At 40.6% G+C, this 20645-nt stretch overlaps 1 protein-coding gene across 2 annotated transcripts in view; it reads right to left on the bottom strand.

Annotated features, from left to right (window-relative positions):
* EGFR (epidermal growth factor receptor) overlaps nucleotides 1–20645 on the bottom strand; it is a 148742-nt gene that overhangs the window by 65888 nt on the left and 62209 nt on the right. The gene's annotated exons all lie outside the window — the stretch shown is intronic.

The following is a 20645-nucleotide window of genomic DNA, read 5'->3' as shown; positions in this document are numbered from 1 at the left end:
CTCTCAGTATAAGTGTTGATGACTTGCGTTGCAAATGTCAATGAACTGGACTCTTGTCTCCTCCAACGTCAGCACTGACCAAAATGCAGGTGTTCTGACTAAGCCTGTTTGAATTCTATTTGTGTATCTGTCAAAAGAGAATAAACACTGGTTGTTCTTTTACCATCTCTTTGCAAATGTAAATACTGTATACTAAAAGGCTGCAGAAAATCAAAGTTAGTGGAAAGGGCTGTGTCTATTTGCTTATGGATTTTCTTGCTATATTGCCAATTCTACTATTTAAAAAATCAGGCGGTTTTGAAAGTACGCTTAAACAAAATGGCTGCCACTCCCGTTGGCACATTAAATGCAGGAGTGGCGCACCCTGTTTCGTCACTTGAGGGGACAAAGTGCCACTTTGCCCTGCTGCTGCTCCCTCCCCCACCAACGTGCTCCTGCCGCCATCTGCTGCTGCTGCGCACGCTGCCCCATCCACTGCTGCTGGAGAAGTGGCTGCCATTGTTGCCGATTTTGGGCAAGATCATGCCGATTTGGGGTGAGATCTCTCACAAAATAATGTGGGATTTTGCCTAAAATGGCTGTGATCTTACCCAAAATCAGCGCTGGTGGTGCTTCACTGCCAATGGTGGACGTGGGGGGGGGGCAGTCTCATCTGACTGGGCCAGCTCTGATTAAATATATAAACTTTTTTTTTTTAGAAGCTTGAAAACCAAATAAATGCAACTGATCCGTAGGGGAAACAAAGACCATCTATACCACAGCGCTTCATGAACATGGAACTTTTCTAGGCAGTATAATGATTCATGGGCTTAATTCCTGGCATCTCTAAGAAAAACAGCCCCAAACAACAGAGCTTTCAAAAACCTAGGAGAAATGTTGCCAGTGAGAGTATTGGACTAGAGGAACCAATTGCATAGTGCAACGTCAAGCGTTCAAAACCTGTTGACCAGAAATAACAGTAGGACAGAAAAAATGTGTTGCACAATTAAATGAGGACCATGAAGCAATAGCACGTTCAAATCTCTGTGTTCTACTAGTTGCTTGCCTCCAGTCGTTGAGCTTGGTTTCAAAATCTGGTCACTACAAGTAAAAATCTTACATGCTACCAGGAAGTAGGCAAGGAAAAAATACTGCAGTATTTTACCGAAGATGACTACTTCTAACAGCTAAGTTGGAATGACACTGGCTGTCTGGCAGCTGGCCTCACAAGTAAAAAAATACTGGGTCTAACGCGACTGTTTCTAGGTGAAAGAATTTCCTGAGGAATTAAAAAAAATGAGTTAGGATTCATTCAGATGTTACATATCCATGTCACTGGATATTTGTGAAAATAGCCCACAGCACTCTAAAAACGTGTTTCTCAGCCAACTTGTCATGAATTCACACATTTCCATAGATATCAGTAACAGAAATTATGGGAGAGAGTCACTGACCAGAAGGTAACAAGTCTTAGGCTTTATAGTGTTGTGAGACATAATATACTTCCAGAGAGCCACGGGTGAATTGGAAGGGAAGAAATACAAATGCTGGTTGTGTACTGAACCTAGAAGTGGTCAACTTGAAGACAACTTCCTACCTATGGCTATATACAGATAGCTCAAAATTAGGGCCTGTAAATAATGATGAAGAATATTGCTCCACCAATGGATATATACAGGATCCTCCAGAATCATGCCAATATGCGCAGCAAATTCCACGGTTCACTGTTCTGCACTACTTAGAAGGCAAGAGGCTCTATATGCTAAATCTAGGAGTAGTGGGTAAGTTTAGGAATAAGCTCCTTCAAGAGGAGAATTCAGCAGTAATAAGTGCTAAATCTATATGGCCACCTGCTTAAGTTGAAAATGCAGAAGAAGAAGAAGAAGAAGAAGAAGAAGAAGAAGAGAGGAGATAATTGTATCCCCTATTGTATTTCTACTGCAGAACTGCCAATAACACTTGGGGGGGGGGATTAAAATGGTGGGTAAGAGGAGAGGAGAGGAGAAAGGGAAACACCCTTTTCCCAGCACCATTGCCACAAAGTGGGAGTTCCCTGTGGCTAATTAAAAAACATGTTGGGAGATTTGTGTCACAGAGAAACAGCAATGCAATAAAGCCATCTTAAAATGGCAGTTCTACTTATCTAATCTGGTCTGTGACCGTTTAATAAAATTTGATTTGATTTGAGTTCTACTTATCTTGAATATAGGTGTACCAAATAAATAGGTGTATCAAATAAATGAAAGTTCAATGTTAAGAATAAGCTCTAACACCACTCCAAAGCTTTGCTTTCATATATGGTTTAAACTGTCACCACAAAACTACTCTAAGTGTGAATACAGAAATATGCACTGTTAAACCCATTGCTCTGTTAAATCACCCATCACTGATTATAACCATTCCAGTGTGACCTACATGCCTATTCAGGTACCACCCACATTAAATCGTAAATGAAAGGAAGTTGTTATTCAAACTAATTGCTCACAAAACAACAAATTAATCACATGCATCTGTAGTCACTCTTACGCCCAGTCTATGAAACCACAAACCAAGAATAGGATGGACTATTCTGCCAATTTCACTCATCTTGAATCAATTTCCTGAGAAACACATTACTTTTTCTAGACAATTCATGACTAGAAGAAATTCTTAAAGGATATCTTATAAACTACAGTCATTACCTCACACTTTTTCCAGGCAGAGAAGAAGAGAAATCATACAAATGTTGGAAACCTATTCATATACACATTTCATCAGAACCATTTTATTTATTTGATTCCATTTATGAATAGCTTCGGCTAAAGTATCTTGAAGCAATTTCACAATAAAAACTTCAAAAATAAAAACAATCAGAACACAATCCCATATATCTATATTTCTAAAAATGCATGTGTAAAAAAGTTAAATCCAATACAAATAGAGATGACTGTAAATCCCGATTTCCTCCAGATAAACATGTATTATATTATTTTGCTATTAGTCTGATTTCTTGTAATATTCAACGTGCTGGGGAAAATAGGCTATCAACTACTCAGTTCCAGTGGTTTGTATAGTTCTTCTGATCTGAACCAATGGAATTTACACAGCACCTTCCTAGGCAAAGGATACTCCAGTCCTTATCCTCCCAAAGGTATCTGTCCCGTTCCCATATAGAGGAGCTAGGGGAGAGATTTGCAGTGTTGGTACATTGGATAAAGATAGCCTAAGGCAGTATTGATCTATCAAGCTCTCCCACTGGATTCTCAGCATGAATCTTGCAGCTGGCTCCATCTTGCTACATCTAACCACACAGCTTGCTACATCTAACAGTCCTCATTGCCACCTAACAGCTCACTAACCTTAGGTTCTTTATGAGAGGATGCCAAAATGATGCAGATAATTCATCACCAAAATTTAATCAACTGTTTTGGTAGCTCTGGTCTTTGAGAGAACATTTTCTGATCCAATACATTTTAAAAGGTCAGCATAAGGTTTATGGGAAATCAGTTCAAAAATGTGCTAAAAGGAAGTTGCCACCATTTCTAATGAATTAGTTCAACACTGCACAGGAACACCACACTAAAAGCTGCTTATCTGCATTTCATTCAAGCGTCAGGAATGAGGTCACTCACCAAAATAATAATGTGGTTGTGCAAAAATGTTTGTAGCTTCTGGATTACTTTCATACCAGACTGGGTTCAGACTGATCATTCAAAATATCCTGGGACCAAGAGCTCAGAGTCTTGGGAGTGAGTCAGCCCATTGTTTCCACAGTTGCCATCCTTCAGTGGGGTGGGGTGGGAAACCTCTGGCTTCTGGGTCAAATTTGGTGCAGCCCAAGTACCAATTTAGCCTGTGAGGTCATTCTTCCCAATCCATACCCACCTACCCAACATCTGACATCTTATGTGACATGTAGATATGTGGGGCATGTAGATATGTGGCAAAGCCCCTTGTGCTGTGGTTTTACAGTACTAGACAACCAGAAAACCATTGGGTGCATAAGGAACTGGAAGATGGGTGGGGCAATCCACTTGTCAATCATTTGAAGGCAGAATGATGTCAGGTGACTAACAGCTGCATTGTCCCACCAACCTGTCAAAGTCGGCCTGAGTGGGTGGAGACAGATAAGGATCTGGTCTGCTGGACTGAAGAGATTCCCCACCCTGCTTCACACTCCTGTGTTTAAATATAACCAGTGCAAATTCTAGCCTTGTAAACAACTGGGTTACATCAGTTCCATATTGATAAGAGGGTAATCAAGCCATTTTGCACTCTGGCTGATCTGGGTCAGTCATTTTCACAGACACCCTCCCAAGCTGTGCAGACCAATAGTCACAAAAGGTCTGAACTCTGAGGCTCGGCACAGCTGGCCTTAAACACCATTTTCTCTTCTACCTGTGTTAGTTTGATTGTATTTCTGGTGTACTTGATGGGATTACACCCAACAATGACTTGATGTTGGAATAGTGATTTCATCAAGTGTTGCACAAGACAGAACCTTTTTTAGGTGGCTGCACTAACAGGGTGTGTCTTGGAGGTGGTCAAATAAATTGCTTCTGGCAACACAGCCTGTGGTTTCTTTAATTTTCATTTGCCTCAGATACCTCCAACAAGAGAAGGAAGCTGATTAATATTTTTTAAGACACATGCAAAATCAAGGAACAATCACTTTCCATGTGCTGAGAACATGTGCCTCCAATTTTCTGAAGTCCACAAAACATTTAAAATTTAAAATTAATCTTGGGCTAAAAATTATTTTCAAGGATATGTTAACTACTAGAATGAGGAAGAATATAAATCAAAATAAATAAGGATGATTAATTTTGTGTATTTGCAGTTACTATGGCACTTGCTACATCTCTTGGTGAATTATTGTAATCTTTAATAGTAGTATAAAGTAACTGAACACCCCAATTTTAGATAATACTACATCTGCATATATTTAAATTATTCAACCTCCCTCCAAAATGGTTTTTATTTTTGTATGATTTTAAGATTTATGGAAATTTCACAGCTTTATTTTTAATTAAATTTGTATACCGCCCTTCATCCAAAGATCTCAGGGTGGTTCACAGAAGAAAAACACAAAATATATAATAAAAGCAAGAACAAAAACAAAACAATAACATCTCCCCCACAAGCTATTAACATTTGTGCATTATACAGTTATACAAATAACCTGATGACCATTTTTACATGCCATATTCACAAATCTTTTAATTAAAGAAACAAGTAAACAGACCTTTTTCATGTGCAATGAAGAGATATGCAATAGGCAAACATTTGCCAAAGCTTTTTGTACTTAATCAACTGAAGTAAACTCAAAGGGCAAACACTGTAAAGGCAGGAACAAAGAATTTACACATCTCCTAAACGTTATGAGAAATGGCTTTTTAAAAACCAGCTCATGCTAGCACAGAACTGGCTGGGCACTGGCCTTTTAAAACTAGACAGAAATGGATGGATGTTGATACCTGCTACATTAAAAAAAAAAGTTTTGCTTCATTTCAAAATTCACTCATAACCTCTTTAAACAGCAAGTTTATAATTCATCTGTAAGAACGAACAGGAAACCCACCAGATTAGCAAGACTATTTACTAAAACAAGAGTATTTCACAGTTACTTGTTGTGGCATCTGTTTTAATTAAAATAATCAGAAGACTCACTTGGTAGCAACCTGCCCCATTCAAGTAGCATATCGGATATAATATAAAAAGTAAATGAAGGAGTGAGGTGGGTGTTTCGTTGATCCTCTACCAAACTGTGTGGTCTCCCCCCCCCCCCCGTCAATGGAAACTGTAGTTCCAAATGAATAAATGTTATCACCAGATGTCATCCTTTGGGACACACATTAGGAATCAGGTTTTCCCTTGTAACGCAGCACGTTGTTCAAGTGCGTGGTAAGCTCAGTGAACAGTATGTTCTCTCTTATTAATGTGAAAAACAAAACATTAAATGGCAAGATGTAAACCCTCAAGTGATAAACATTTCCCACTTCTGATCTCCATGTACAAACACTTGCTTAGCTCTACTATATTGGTCAGGCAGGCAATATAAATATGAAAACGGAACTTGTAGGAATATGCTATGGAACTTGCCTGAAAATTATCACATGTGAAGAGCAATGCCTTTCAAACCTTACACCTCCTGTGTACACTTTCCACATTTACTTGCCTCCTATAGAAAGCCTGCAAAGGCCTCTGAATCATGGCCTAAGGCAAACACTCTGTTCATGCTAGACACAACCAATGCCAGTTCATACCATTCCACACGCACTGGGAGTAAAACACAGCCAATAATCTTCTGGGACTAAAAACAGCATATGGCTCTATTTGTTGGGTTTTGCCTGGATTCTGAGAATGCCACTCGGTACTTGTTTGAGATAGTCACGTATTTGTATGGTGTATGGTTGCCTTAGTTTAATTTAGCCTTAGAGGGTTCAGCTCCAGTACAGTGGTGCCCCGCAAGACGAATGCCTCGCAAGACGGAAAACCCGCAAGACGAAAGGGTTTTCCGTCTGCAGAGGCGCTTCGCAAGACGAATTTCCCTATGGGCTTGCTTCGCAAGATGAAAAATGACGAAAAAAATTGAATTTTTTTTTTGCTCCAAAACCCCTTTTTCTGAAGCGCTAAGCTGCTAAAAGCATTTTAGCAGCAAAACCACTAATCCCCCACCCCTAAAAAAGCCGTTTTTAGCCCTTAAAGTGCCAATAGCGCTAATAGCGCTACTCCGTCAATGGGCTTGCTTCGCAAGACGAAAAAACCGCAAGACGAAAAGACTCCCGGAACGGATTCTTTTCGTCTTGCGAGGCACCACTGTATATGCAAAACTTGCCTGCTTTCTTCCTGCAAAACAGTATTGAGAGAGGACAGTTTGAAGCAAGAAGCTGGTGTCTGTTCTTAATGCTGAGCCCATCCGCAGAGTGGCTGGTCTTGGTTTTTAGCTTCCCCCAATGCCTTTTACTCTTTTTTTGGTATGCCCTTGTGCTCATGGAAGAGCTTGCGAATAGGCCTGGGCGATATCTCAATATATCATCCAGGACCGGTATGAGGAACAGGCTGCAATGTCAGCTTCACTCAGCAGTATATCGCTGGTGAGTCTGCCCCCGCTCCTGAGTCCCTCTGCTAGTCCCTTCCTCTAGCAGGTGTTGCTAGCAGAGGGACTCGGCAGCAGGGGCAGACTCACCAGCGATATATCTCTGAATGAAACCACCATCCCATCCGCATCTTTCAACTGCTTCGGAGTGTGTGGTTGCCGCTCCCCTCAGCCTAGCGCTGGCTCCCATGCAAGTGGGGTGGCTCTGCTGGAGATGGGGAGGGCTCCTGACCCCCAGCAGAGCAAGGCAAAGGAGCCCCAGTGCTGGGGATCTGCTGACCTCCTACCCCCCAGCTGAGCCATACAAACAAGCGACGTTGCCTGTTATGTACTGAGTTGAATAGGATCCAAAATGCAGCAGTCTGACTGGTCCTAGAACAACAGAATTCAGAATGCAGCAGTCTGATTGGTCCACAGGAGCCACCCAATCCAGCTCCAGGTGGAAGTGAATCCGCAGCCTGATTGGCCTACAGGAGAATCCTGGAATTAGCCAATCACGTGGGGCCCATTGTGTAAATAATGTATATAAAGCAGACATTCTGGGGGAACTTCCATTCCTCCTCACCACTATGAGCTGAATAAAGAGCATGAAATCTACTCTCGACTCAAAGTATATTTCATTGCCGGAGCCCGCTAGGCGCTGGAGTGAAAGTGCCTCAGCTTCCATGGTGAGGGCTGGGGCAATTACACCCGGCGCCTCACAGGATGAGGCCAATGCAGCTTGTTTTTTCAACTACTACCAGACGATGTTTGGCTGGTGATACACCACAATGCTGAAAACCTGGTACTGCCCAGCCCTGCTTGTGAAGTGTTCCAGAGACTATTCTTGTTGATACACCTCTCCCCCCCCCAACCCTTCCCATACCTTCCATCCTGTTCTGAAGGGTCATCTTGTAGAGGGGGAAATGCGCAAAATCTGGCTTGCCTCATCTTCCATTAACATAAGGAGCTACTTGATCAAAAGTGCAAAGGCGCCAGTATCCCTGCATAATGAACTTGATCCTTGGGTTTGTTACATCTGGATTGCGCTCCCACCACAACATCCAATAATAATCTACCATGAGAAAATGTTTCAGGAAAGGCCATCCACTGAAGCATGACTGCATCCATATATTGTTATGGCAAGTCATAATTAAATGTAAGTCAGATGTTTCCCTAAAATCTGAGTTATTAATGCAAGAATCACTTTTCCTCCCTCAGATCTACTTTCCCAACATGAAACCAAAGCAATTAAAAAACAAAGAAAAAAATGCATCTAGAGTAACCCCGTCATCTAACAGCAGTGACACATCTCATCCATGATCAGATCCATGTAGTCCAGTGTTCATTTTCAAACATCTCTCCACAGGCAAGAACCTTTGTACATCACAGAATCAGGCATGTGGTAATTAGAGCATAATATTGGCATAAGGCCTTAAGAACAACAGTAATTTTTAACAAAACCTTCAGTGTGATGGAAGATTCTGAAAGCATATTTTAATTAATCCACTCAAATTTTGCATTGCAGATTTCTGTGAAAGTCAGTGAATCCGACTGAACCCGATCATGACATGGATGATCTAACAAAGATTGACCGAGTGCCTTTTATTTATCATATTTAACAAATATTGGATGTTCTTTCGGTTGTAGTTTGCAAAGGTAAGCACACAAAAAAGCTAAAGGAAATCAAAGTTGCTGAGTAAATATGAAAAAGAGCTATTTGTTTATGGATCTTCTTAATGTATTTCCAATTTAGAGTACAGTATTTCAAATCTTTTTAAAATGTTGGGTTGTCATTCTCAGGCACAGAAACACAAAAGTTTTAGAATATCACACCTGCAAATGACATAGCATCTGTTTTTTGCATTTTTTTCTCTGCTGAGCATAACAAAGTGGTGGTTTGCTTCTTTCAAAACCCTGTCTTTTATCAGAAGACTATGCTTTCCAGCATTTTCAATATTGCTTGCAGAGATATCTAATGAGCTAAGCTTGCTTTTAACAGAATTTGCTTGAGGTTGAAATTGTTTGGATGACTGCAAGTCTCCAACATAGGTAACTAGAAATTTTATAATCTCAGCTAATGAGAAACCCAAATAGCGAAGATTTTGAATATTTCGCACTTTACCTGAAGTCTGTATGCTCTCACCAAAAGAAATCATAAAGTTAATTGCTGCACAATTCCCAAAAGTTTTTTTTTTTTTTTGCAAGATTCATACTGGTATTTTTCAAATGATAACTTTAGTTTGCCAACTCATCAAACTTTATCTCCCTCTTCCCAATTGATTAATGTATTTTAGGGATTACATCTTGATAAATTTGTTGCTAGGGATGTTGCCTGATATTTTAACACAGCAATGAAGACAGATCAAGCACATTATTCCCTTACATAGTCTAGACATGCAAATATTATCTCCATTAATTTCAAATTAACAGCATGGGTATAAAAGGCACTGTATTTCTGGAATTATTATTAAGCCTTAGGATAAAATATTTCACTCTTTGTGTATTGCACAATAGTAATCCCAACATTTAGGAATACCTATACCAAGTTCTTGTGCTACTATTCCTATTGTTCCAAAATAAAAAGAAAAGCCTCTTAAGATGTAGCTTACAGTTTGAAATAATGACCCCACAGGATGGGGGAGAAAGAAAGAGGCACCTTTTCAATGCCAAAGAGTAATTTGAAGGGCTAAACCCCAAAAAGAACTTCCAATTGTCAAGAAAATGAGCTAGAGTTTAGCATTATAAAGACCCTTATTTAGAAGAAATCCTGGATCTTTTATTTTGGCTGTCAAGAGACTACAGAGGATATATTTTAAGTGCCAGTTTGTTCAGTAACCACAGGGATACAACAGCCCTCGAGGACAGTGTGTGCTATTTATCCACATGTCAAAGTCCAAAGTGTTCCACTATATTGTAATTTGTACTGTAAAGATGTACTACTACTCTTAACATAACAAAATGCACATGAGCCTTTTAATCTGAATTAACAGCAGTTTAGCTACTGAATTTAAAATGCCCCTGAATGATCATGGAGTGCAGATGACCACAATTCTTCTTCTTTTTTTAATCATGTTTTTATTTATTTTCATGGTACAGAAGATACATTTTGAGAAAACAATTGTTACAACAGTAAAAAACAAATAACTTGTCCTGACAAAATTACAGACTTTTATCATGCCATGTGTTAAAGTTTCATTTGATTAGTCTAAGAGATCACACCACATTTTCCCATGAGGGCTGGGTGGATTCCTGCCAGTCTGAACAATTTATGTATTTCAATAAACATTTGTCATATGTTGTAAAAGGAACATGGATTGTGTTTGCACTTTGCCGCTCTCACCTGGCATGTTAGCTTCTGTTATACCAAGAATCAATGTTCAGCCCAACACCGGTTTTCCAACATCTGGCTATCTCCATACAGGTGGAAGTCAATAGAAAGGCTAAGAGGAAATCTTGGGGATAAGCATGAGTAGATGGGATCCTAAGCCCAAGTAGAGTTAGTGCAGGGGCCATTTCAACTGTTTTGTTGTATATCAAACTTATTTCTTTAAAGACAGCATTCCAGAAGGGTTTGATGATGTCACAACACCACGACATGTGGAAATATGTACTCTGACTGTGCATCCCCTCCAACAATTGGGATTGACTTCCTTACATATTCGGGATAGCCTCACCAGTGTATAATGCCACCTATGCAGAAGTTTTAATAAGGCTTTCTTTATTTTTGCAGAAACTGATTTCAACAATCTCTCAGATCAGAAAGCCATCCATTTTTCATTTGGCATTTGCACATCTAGGTCCATTTCCCATTGGCATTTTTGTGTAAAATAGATTGCCATACTCAACTGTTTATTAAGGTAAAGGTAAAGGTACCCCTGCCCGTACGGGCCAGTCGTGACCGACTCTGGGGTTGCGCGCCCATCTCACTTAAGAGGCCGGGGGCCAGCGCTGTCCGGAGACACTTCCGGGTCATGTGGCCAGCGTGACGAAGCTGCTCTGGCGAGCCGGCACCAGCGCAGCACACGGAAACGCCGTTTACCTTCCCGCTATAAAGCGGTACCTATTTATCTACTTGCACTTTAAGGGTGCTTTCACACTGCTAGGTGGGCAGGAGCTGGGACCGAACGGCAGGAGCTCAACCCGCCACGGGGATTCGAACCGCCGACCATACGATCGGCAAGTCCTAGGCGCTGAGGTTTTACCCACAGCGCCATTAGAGGTTTGTAAATTGAGGAAGTTATACCCTTAGAAAGTGGAGAGAAATTAAGAAATATGTGCTCCGTTGCTGTTAGTTTCCTGTTTGCTTGAGTGGAAATGTCTGGGTTTAACACTCTTAACAGCTGGTTGAAGTTGTACCATGGCCATTTTTAGGTTTGGTATGGCAGCTATGATCGATCCTTTTTGTAGAAATCTTTTTAATCTATAAAAGCCCACCGTTCCCAATCATTCCAATCTAAGTCTGGTCCCGCTTCTTTAAAAGAGGGATGAAAGTGAAGAGGGATATGAGGAGATATTGGGGAAACCAGTTTTTTAATCTTCGCTTTCCACACATTTAGTGTGGTGCAGAGGAAAGGGCTCACAAGCCTCTTTAATCCAAGCATCCACTGAATTCCTTGACTGGTTTAGCATATTGCAGCAAACACACAGGTGACAATCATATTAAGAATTCTCAAAATTTTGTGGTTGTAAAGGAAAAGGAAGCTAAGAGAGGAGGCTAATCAATTCAGTCCAAGGCAGAAATGAAGCATGGGCAACAGTCTCCGAAGATCCATGATCAATTCTCTACCCACTATCATCCCAATGTCCTGTTTACATTATTTTTTTTATAGCAATTTAAAATTTCCACACAAAGTCAACAATACAAATGGAAGAATGTGTGTGTGTGCATACACACATGTATATATTATGTACAGAGACACAGAAAACACCATTGTAAATAAACTGCAAACAAGCTAAAAACTAGGTTCAAGCCTGCAGGGCATAAGAAAGTGATTCTGTCAAAGCAATTAAGAGAAAGAAAACAAACTATTATTATTTTACAAAGGTGGGACTGGGACTGATCAAGTAAGGTTGGAAAACAAACATGTATAAGACTGGGTAGGGTACTGCGAAGGAAACAAACATAAACTGAACAAATGCCAACAAATTATTTCTTAGAATCAGAACTTACATTTTAGGACTTCATCATTCCTCACCCCAAGCACTCTGACTGGCAAGTGAGGACTAAGATTCTAGCCCTGGGTTTAAAGATAGAACTCCCCTCTTTCCCCATCCCTGGTATTCTTTTTATATGGTGCTATAATGGATGATTTCAACACTTTAGAGACAGTATTTTTTAGTTTTAGATCCGCAAACATTGCTAGAAAGAGATTTGGGTCAACCCCATCCATTCCACAGCAACCTGTAGCTACCTTGACCCAATCCAGATTTGGCACAAATTGGCCTGATGGGGTGTGTGATTCAGACAAATTGGTTGCACAGCCCTACTAATTAGCAGGGACTTGTCTCCAACTCTTTCCAATCCTTTAGCGGCTGGAAGGAGCTATACTATAAACAATATGGGCCATAACAATAGAAACTACTGAATAGCTTTGCGTAAAGGTAAAGGCACCCCTGACCATTAGGTCCCGTTGTGGACGACTGAGGTTGCGGTGCTCATCTCTCTTTATTGGCTGAGGGAGCCGGCGTACAGCTTCCGGGTCATGTGGCCAGCATGACTAAGCTGCTTCTGGTGAACTAGAGCAGCGCACGGAAACGCTGTTTAGCTTCCCGCCGGAGTGGTACCTATTTATCTACTTGCACTTGACATGCTTTTGAACTGCTACGTGGTCAGGAGCAGGGACCGAACAATGGGAGCTCAACTGCAAACCTTCTGATCGGCAAGCCCTAGGCTCTGTGGTTTAGACCACAGTGCCACCCGCGTCCTAAAAACAATATGGGCCATAACAATAGAAACTACTGAACAGCTTTGCATAAGTGGGTGCAAATATTCTACAGCTCGGGCCTCTCGGGTTTCCAATTCTACTATACTTGCTGAATCTCTTTGCTGTGTCAAACAGCTGTTAAGCAGATGAATTTTCTCTCAAGATGCTATTGTCATTGCTTACTGTAGCTTCTAAAAATGCCTGTGGGACCCACCCCAATGCAATGGGTATCCATCTTTAGAAAAGCACCATCAATTTCTGCTCTGGGGATTCAAAGTCTGCAGGATAATCTAAACAAGCAGCATGAAATAAAACATGGCAATGAAATATATATTTCCTCATTGTTTGATTACCCTTCTTCTCCCTGCAGCAACTTTAGCCAAAATATGCATTTAAATTTTGCTCTTCTAAAATAAACCATGGTGACTGTTTTTGAATTGGTTTGATAAAGAATTGCATGCAAGCATAAAGAATTCTACTGTTGCTGTGGGAACATCCAAAGTAGTGAAACTGGGTGGGATTGGTTAGATTCCTATTTATAAAATCTTCCTTCTCTCTTTATCCTGGTGCTTTCATTTGCTTATATAGGATTTGCAAGCCTTTAGAGTCAAGGAACTGTGCCTTTTCATATTTAATTTAAATAAAGAAAATGCAACATCACCTCCAAATGAATTTTTAAAATTCTCATTCATATGATACCATAGTATAGCTGCTGCTTATCCAGTGCTAAATCCATGAACTTCCAGTAATATTTAGAAGAACCTGTGCAGAAATTTAAGTTTTAAAGTTTGAAGAAATTTTTAAAATTGTATTTTTAAGCTGTATTTTGTAAGACTACAAAGCAGTGGCAGCACAGCTGCTCTCTGGGTGACCCTGCCCACAATGCCTCTCTCCTGAGGAAGGTCAAGACAGCCCACACTGACACAGCCAGCGCAAGTGCGTGGATGGGTATGGAGGAGGGAGATGTAGCTGCAGTGGGTGGGCAGGAGGAAGAGTGGTGGGCAGCTGTATCAGCTGACTAACTGCAGATTGTAGCTGACCTATTAATTGCCGCAGGAGTGGCCAGCCCTATGGGCAGTGGATGGGAAGGATATGGAATCCACTCTCAGTCTACTGCATGGAACAACCAGCCTTGGCAGTTGCTTATTTGTTAGTTTTTGTGAGGGATATTAGTGTCAGTTCAGTAAAAGCTGAACATGAACGTTTCGGCTTTCTCCACCAGTTTGCCATCAATTCCAGGTGGTCTCCAGCACTAGTGGGTGGGGGTGGTCCTTATTGTTTCTTTTGGACAGTGGAAGTGGTAGAAGGCTAAGTAAACTATGACCATTAGATAACGGGATTATTGCACTGTACAACTTCCTGAACAGCAAAGGAAAACAGAGACAGTCTTGTTCCAGGAAAGGAAGCATAAGCCAAAGACGATGTATGTAGGCAGCTGAGAGACCTTTGACTGTGTTGTTTCAATAGGCTTTTAGAAAGAGATGCATTTTGTGCAGCTGAAGGGAAGGGAAGGGAAGGGAGAAGATGCAAGTGAGCTATGGGGCTGATGAGACCCACGTTTTTCACACACCACTCTTAGTCACTGCACCAGCTGCTTTCAAAGTTCCTAAGCTGCACTGCATTTCACTAATGACGCTGGCAGCGAAATATAGGGATGCTGTAAAGGCGAGAGGAAAGGAACCAGTCAGGGGATGGGTTGAAGATGGAGGAAGCAGCAGCAGAAAAGTTCCATGAAAATGTATCTGTTTATGAAATAAACTGGCCAGAGAAAGTGGGTGTATGTGAAGATAATTACTCAAGCACATCTGCAATACATCACACCAATAACTAAGTAAAGACCCCAAAAAGCTTGATGCTCATGGTTTAAAGCTAAAGGCCTTTATTTAAAAAACTGGCAGATAATTCAAGACACTTTGCCTGTATCTCTACTATTTTTTCTGGTACTAAATGAAATTTACACTAGTAATTTCAAAACGCTAAACCAGACCAGTATGCTGTGAGAGGGCTGCTAAGGGACTGTGTGAGAAATAAATTAGAAGCTGCTGTGAGTCCAATGGACCATCCATAGATGAGGTGAGGGGGAAAAACAATCTGCCCTCTTCCGGCATCAGGCCTGAGCGTGCAGCAGAAGGCCCTTTGAGGAGATGGCTATTGTGTCTCTATGTGAGAGTGCAGGAAGGAGTCGTGCCTCCATCTGGCTAAGATATCACAAGTTTGGGAAACGCTATTCTATGCCACATGCTTTTGTTTGATTTGCTCATTGTAAACAGCTGAATGGGGGCTGAATAATTTCAATTGCAACTGTACTTTATTTAATGCAAGATTCATTAGCATTTATGTTTTCAGTTTCTGAATTCAGTCAGTTTAACCTTATACTAATTTTTCTAAGGTTGTGCTTTTCTCCACAGCACCACCCGCGTCCCTATTATCTCATGTATCCTTTACCTAATCTTCCCTTCTATGTACATGTTTCACAGGAAATGAGAGGATTAAATCATTTAAAAATGTAAATTATGTTAAAATGCAATAAAGATTCTTTAGGGTGATTTTGTGTAAGGAAGTATGTGCAAATTACTTCCAAATCTGGAAATGGTAGATCACTCCCAAAGATGAAACTCCACTGACGATTCTGCTCACTAAGAAGACTCTACAGTACAATTTCTGTCCATGTCATGATACATGCTCTTGCATAGCAGGCTGTTTTAGTTCAGGGTATCGGTCCATCTACCCACTGTCGTCTACTCTGCCTGGCACAGTGAGAGATCTGTCTCATTGCCTGATATGGAATCACTGAATTTTGATATATTCTCAGCATACAAGTGCCAGTCCTTATGTAGCCAAAAGGGAACCATTCACAGACAAAAATAGGTATCAGCAGACTCAGGAGAGCCCAAAGGTTTGCAAAGGTACAAAGCATTTTTTAGGAAACAAATTTAAATGGGGGGGGGGGGGACCACCAAAAACAGCACAACACTGACTGAACATGTTCAGTGATCACAGAATGATGACTTCTAGGGATGGGTGAATTTGTCATTTTCAGTTTCCCGTAGTTCCTTCTTTTTCCAATCTTCAGTTATCCATGTTTCCACATCAGTTTGTGATTTTTTTTAAAAAGTCCCCATGAAAATTCACCAGAATTTTAGTGATTTCTTCCTACTATACACATTTTTACACAGCAATTTTCCTTAACATGTTGTATATGATTTTCACTAATGTATGAGCTTTTAAGCATTCATAGCCTTGTATATACATTTTGTGTGGCTGGAGAACGACAATGCAAAATGCAAATTTTAAAGGATGTGCAAATTTCAAAGCAGTGCAAATTTCAAAGGATGGCAAGCGCTGGTTAGAAAGGTTCTCCTTTAAATGTGAACTGAATCAATTTCCCCCCTGCTATCTACTAAAACTACTGTGGGGGAAGGGAAAGTGGGAAACTGGGTGGGAGGGAAAATGGAATATTCCTAAACAGGGGCAACATTGCAGCACACTGCAACATTTTGTTGCAAGCCTCACTTCCCTACTTGCTTAATTCTGCTTATCCTTTCCTCTTTCCAAGGCCCCCTTTGTGTCTTAGCACACTATCGGACAGCGATGGGGAACCTTTGGCCCAGCAGTCTTGCTTCACAGCCTCCTAGAGTGCTTTTGCCTGGCTGGAGTGTGGCTTAGAAATCTGATAATGACTTTTGCTTGTCTAGACGGATAACAGAGAGAGGAGTGTGTGAATGTGGGCAGAAACTATCCTGCTGTACAAAAGATAAAGTTCACATTCATTGTTTTGCCCACTAAAAAGGCACCCAACCCGCTATTGGGCATGGAGAAAGCAAACCCTGTGAAATACGAGTTTATGACAAGCTGTGCCAATTTTAAAATGAATTTGTCTCAGCAACACTTTTGGGCCCCTCAGCTGAAAAGAGATAAACCTTCCCCACTATTTTTACATAAGTCAGGGCATAGTACCTTAAGAGCCTACAACATTCATCTCATATATGGCAACACCGTCAGAGATGCTAAAGCGCCCATTTGTGTCTCATAGTTCAACTTCATACGAAATAAATGAAAGGAGAGTGGATTCAAGGTCAGGCACTCTTTCTAGATGTCTGTTCACATCACAAAATTGGCAGTAGATCTATACAGGTTTCTGCCCCTACATACAGCTCAAAGCCTCAAGGGATGCCCTGCAGCACTGCTTCTCAACCCATTTTAACCTCTCTTTCAGAAATGTCCAAAAGAGTATTGTCTCTACAGGATACAAAAGGCATGAACTGCTGCACAAAACAGTTACGCTAAAGCCAACATGCCATGAAGACAATCTGATGGAATGAGCGCAAATCCAATTCTTTTGAGCAATTAAAGGGGGATGGGGAAAATAAACATTTTAATCTAAACTTCCACTACATTTTTACACTCTTCAAAAAAAGGTAATGTTTTGTTTTTCTGAGCCACTTGCAAAATGAAATAGCCCCATGTTCCCTACCCTGAGCACCATGAAGGAAAAGTGGGATACTAACACTGTAAATAAAAATTGCTTACTCATGAATGCCCTAGAATTTAGCACAGTGTTTTGCTGAATGCATATGCTTATATCACACACAACAAACATGTGAGTCTGTGAATATTCGTATATGAGTACAGTATTTGGGAGTTCATTCCACACAGCTAAATATCATGTGGAATGAAGAGCACTACTGCACACCTGCATGCCTCACCACTGCCACCACAGCATCTTCTCATCAGCATATTTCGGGATATTGCCTGTGAAGAGGAATTTGCTATACACACATAGGATCCCCTGTGATTTAGAACACTGGACGGTCAGGTTTCCAAATCACAGGGCTATGCACATACAGCTGGCTGCCCTCTACAGGCACTGTTGTTGTTTAGTCGTTTAGTTGTGTCCGCCTCTTTGTGACCCCATGGACCAGAGCACGCCAGGCACTCCTGTCTTCCACTGCCTCCCGCAGTTTGGTCAAACTCATGCTGGTAGCTTGGAGAACACTATCCAACCATCTCGTCCTTTGTCGTCCCCTTCTCCTTGTGCCCTCCATCTTTCCCAACATCAGGGTCTTTTCCACGGAGTCTTCTCTTCTCATGAGGTGGCCAAAGTATTGGAGCCTCAGCTTCATGATCTGTCCTTCCAGTGAGCACTCAGGGCTGATTTCCTTCAGAATGGATAGGTTTGATCTTCTTGCAGTCCATGGGACACCTGTCCTCAAATGCATGGCAGTTGGGGACAGAGCCAATGTGACTCTATGTGACCGTTAATCAGAAGGGAGTGAATGCCTAAATATAGCTCAAGTAGAGAAGGTACGCACATTCTAGCTTGTGTGCCTGTTTTTTCTCTCTCTTGTTAAAATATACTTTCTTTAGAATCTAAAGAATCTCACAATATATTCAGAAGAGTAAGTTAGATTTCTTATTATTACCTTTTAATAGTTTCTTTGATAGTATTTATGGCTTTTGCAAGTTATTCTCTTGTCTAAAAACTGGTAATGTTGGAAGAATATAGGCATGTGTACATGTCAGGAGAGGGAGAAGGGTACACTGTACAACCAAAGCCATATATGGAGTTGGGCACGACTGGTGCCATTCACAGACATAAGCCTGATTTAAGCATGGCACCAGATAGGCATCATTACATCTCAGTCAGATTAGCTTGCCTACATTTGAAGCATTACCATCCCATGAGTTCAAGGCCATATTGGAATGCTCATGCTGACATGCTCAGGAGCTAGTGTCTCAATTTACCTGCAAGTAACATGCAGCATAATTTTCTTTCTGCACACAGATCATCACATTTAAAATTTGGTTGTAGTTATGCTTATTAATCTAGTCCATGCTGCATTTATTGGAATCCTTGTCCATGAAGACAACTGAAGACATACCCAGTTTTGTGGAGAAACCGACACAACATGCTATGTTTTCATCAACTGAATTCAGACACAAGGAAGAATTTCCCCCCTCTCTGTTATATTAAGCAACAGTTTGTACAAATAATACTTAGAAATTATAATGCAATATAAATAACTCTTCCTATGAAGCGAAAACTGTTGTGCTGCAATCCTACACCCAAGTCCACATACATTAAAGCAGGACCAAATTGGCGTAACAATTAACAAACCATAAATTCTTCTGAAAACAGCACTGCTCTTTCTTGGGAGTGCTTTGTTCTCCAAATCAGCCATGGTATAATAGATGATATCATACAAATGTTCTGTTGAATTTTACTAGCACAAAAAGGAGTTTAAAACATTAATACTCTGTAATATTGCTTAGCCTAATATGTGGACATGCTTTTCAAAACTGATTTTATAAAGCTGCATTGCATCTGTTTTCCCACACTCTCTTCAACATATATAACAAAGTTAGCAGATTACTTGCACTGTGGTTATGTTTTGCTCAGGACTTTCTGCTTGCATACCACAACAGCAGTGCTTGTTCAGACACTTTTGTGTTTTTCCTAATATCACACAGCTAGAATGGGGTGAGGGAGCAGAGAAACTATTTTATCCCAAATAATATCCACAGTGTGTGCCACTGCATAGGGAGAAGAATATTTGTAGGCTGCCTCTGCAGCTTCGTTGGCCAATAACAAAATAATAGAAAGCGATGTCAACCATGATTCCTCCTTGCAACAATACCTGCTCATTTCTGCTAGCAAGATATCCACCCACATTTTATTTTATCTCTTCTATACCACATATCTATGTTGAAAAAAAATGGACTCCACTAAAGGGGCTGTATTGAAACAAAACAAATCCCCGGTGGCAGGGGGAACACAACTTAAAACTAAAATACATGTGTGAGACAAAATACTGAGGCATCTCGCCTCACTATTTGATAATGCATTTCGTCTAAAATATTTATTACTTTTTCAATGTATTCCAGCTATTTTGCAGACAAACATGTAACTCATAGCGACAAGCAGCTGCGTAGATTCCATGAGTGCACTTTATGTTTCCCTTGATCCGACGGGGGAAGGAGAGATAAATTCTCTCTCTCTTTCTCTCTCATATGCTCTCTCTCTCTCACACACACACACACACAGGGATGTGTACAGTGCTTTCAATATTCCATCGAAGTTACCCAATCAAGAAGCTGCTGCAGCTGCTGCAAGAGCAATAAATTGCTTCATTTGCATGCAGGAAAGGTCAAAAGTTTAATTGACAAGTAAAATCTAAACCTAAATAAAATATTTTCCATTTATAATAATAGTTATAATAATTTTATTATTTGTACCCCACCGATATGACTGAGATGCCTTTAACATTAGGAGTCAAAAAGCTTCTGAACCCCAGAATATCTCATTATGCTGACCCATGGTTATTAGCAGTCAATTTCATCAATTAGTTAATATTCAACATGCATCAACTTCACTTTGATGAAGTTATTAAGGGAACCCTAAAATTAAAAACTAAAATATTCTGAGAGCAACAGAAGATTCTTGACCACTATTTTATTATGAAATTACAAATTAACATTATTTGCGCCCAGAGTAATGCCACAAGTTAACACAACAAGCCACAGAATTAAGGGTCCTGTACTTCCAGATATGTTTTAAGTTCCTTCCATACATTTTTAGCTGTCATTGATTAAATAAAGACAGTCTCGGTTGTGGTTTTCCTCCAGAGCAGACCTCAACACATAGTTTAGCAGCGTAAACATGATGCAGCTTTTCATAAAAC

This window comes from Podarcis tiliguerta (assembly GCF_965153285.1).
Source record: "Podarcis tiliguerta genome assembly, chromosome: 12".
NCBI lineage: Eukaryota > Metazoa > Chordata > Lepidosauria > Squamata > Lacertidae > Podarcis > Podarcis tiliguerta.
The sequence above is the reverse complement of the archived record's forward strand: the minus strand, read 5'-3'. Positions and strand labels throughout refer to the sequence as shown.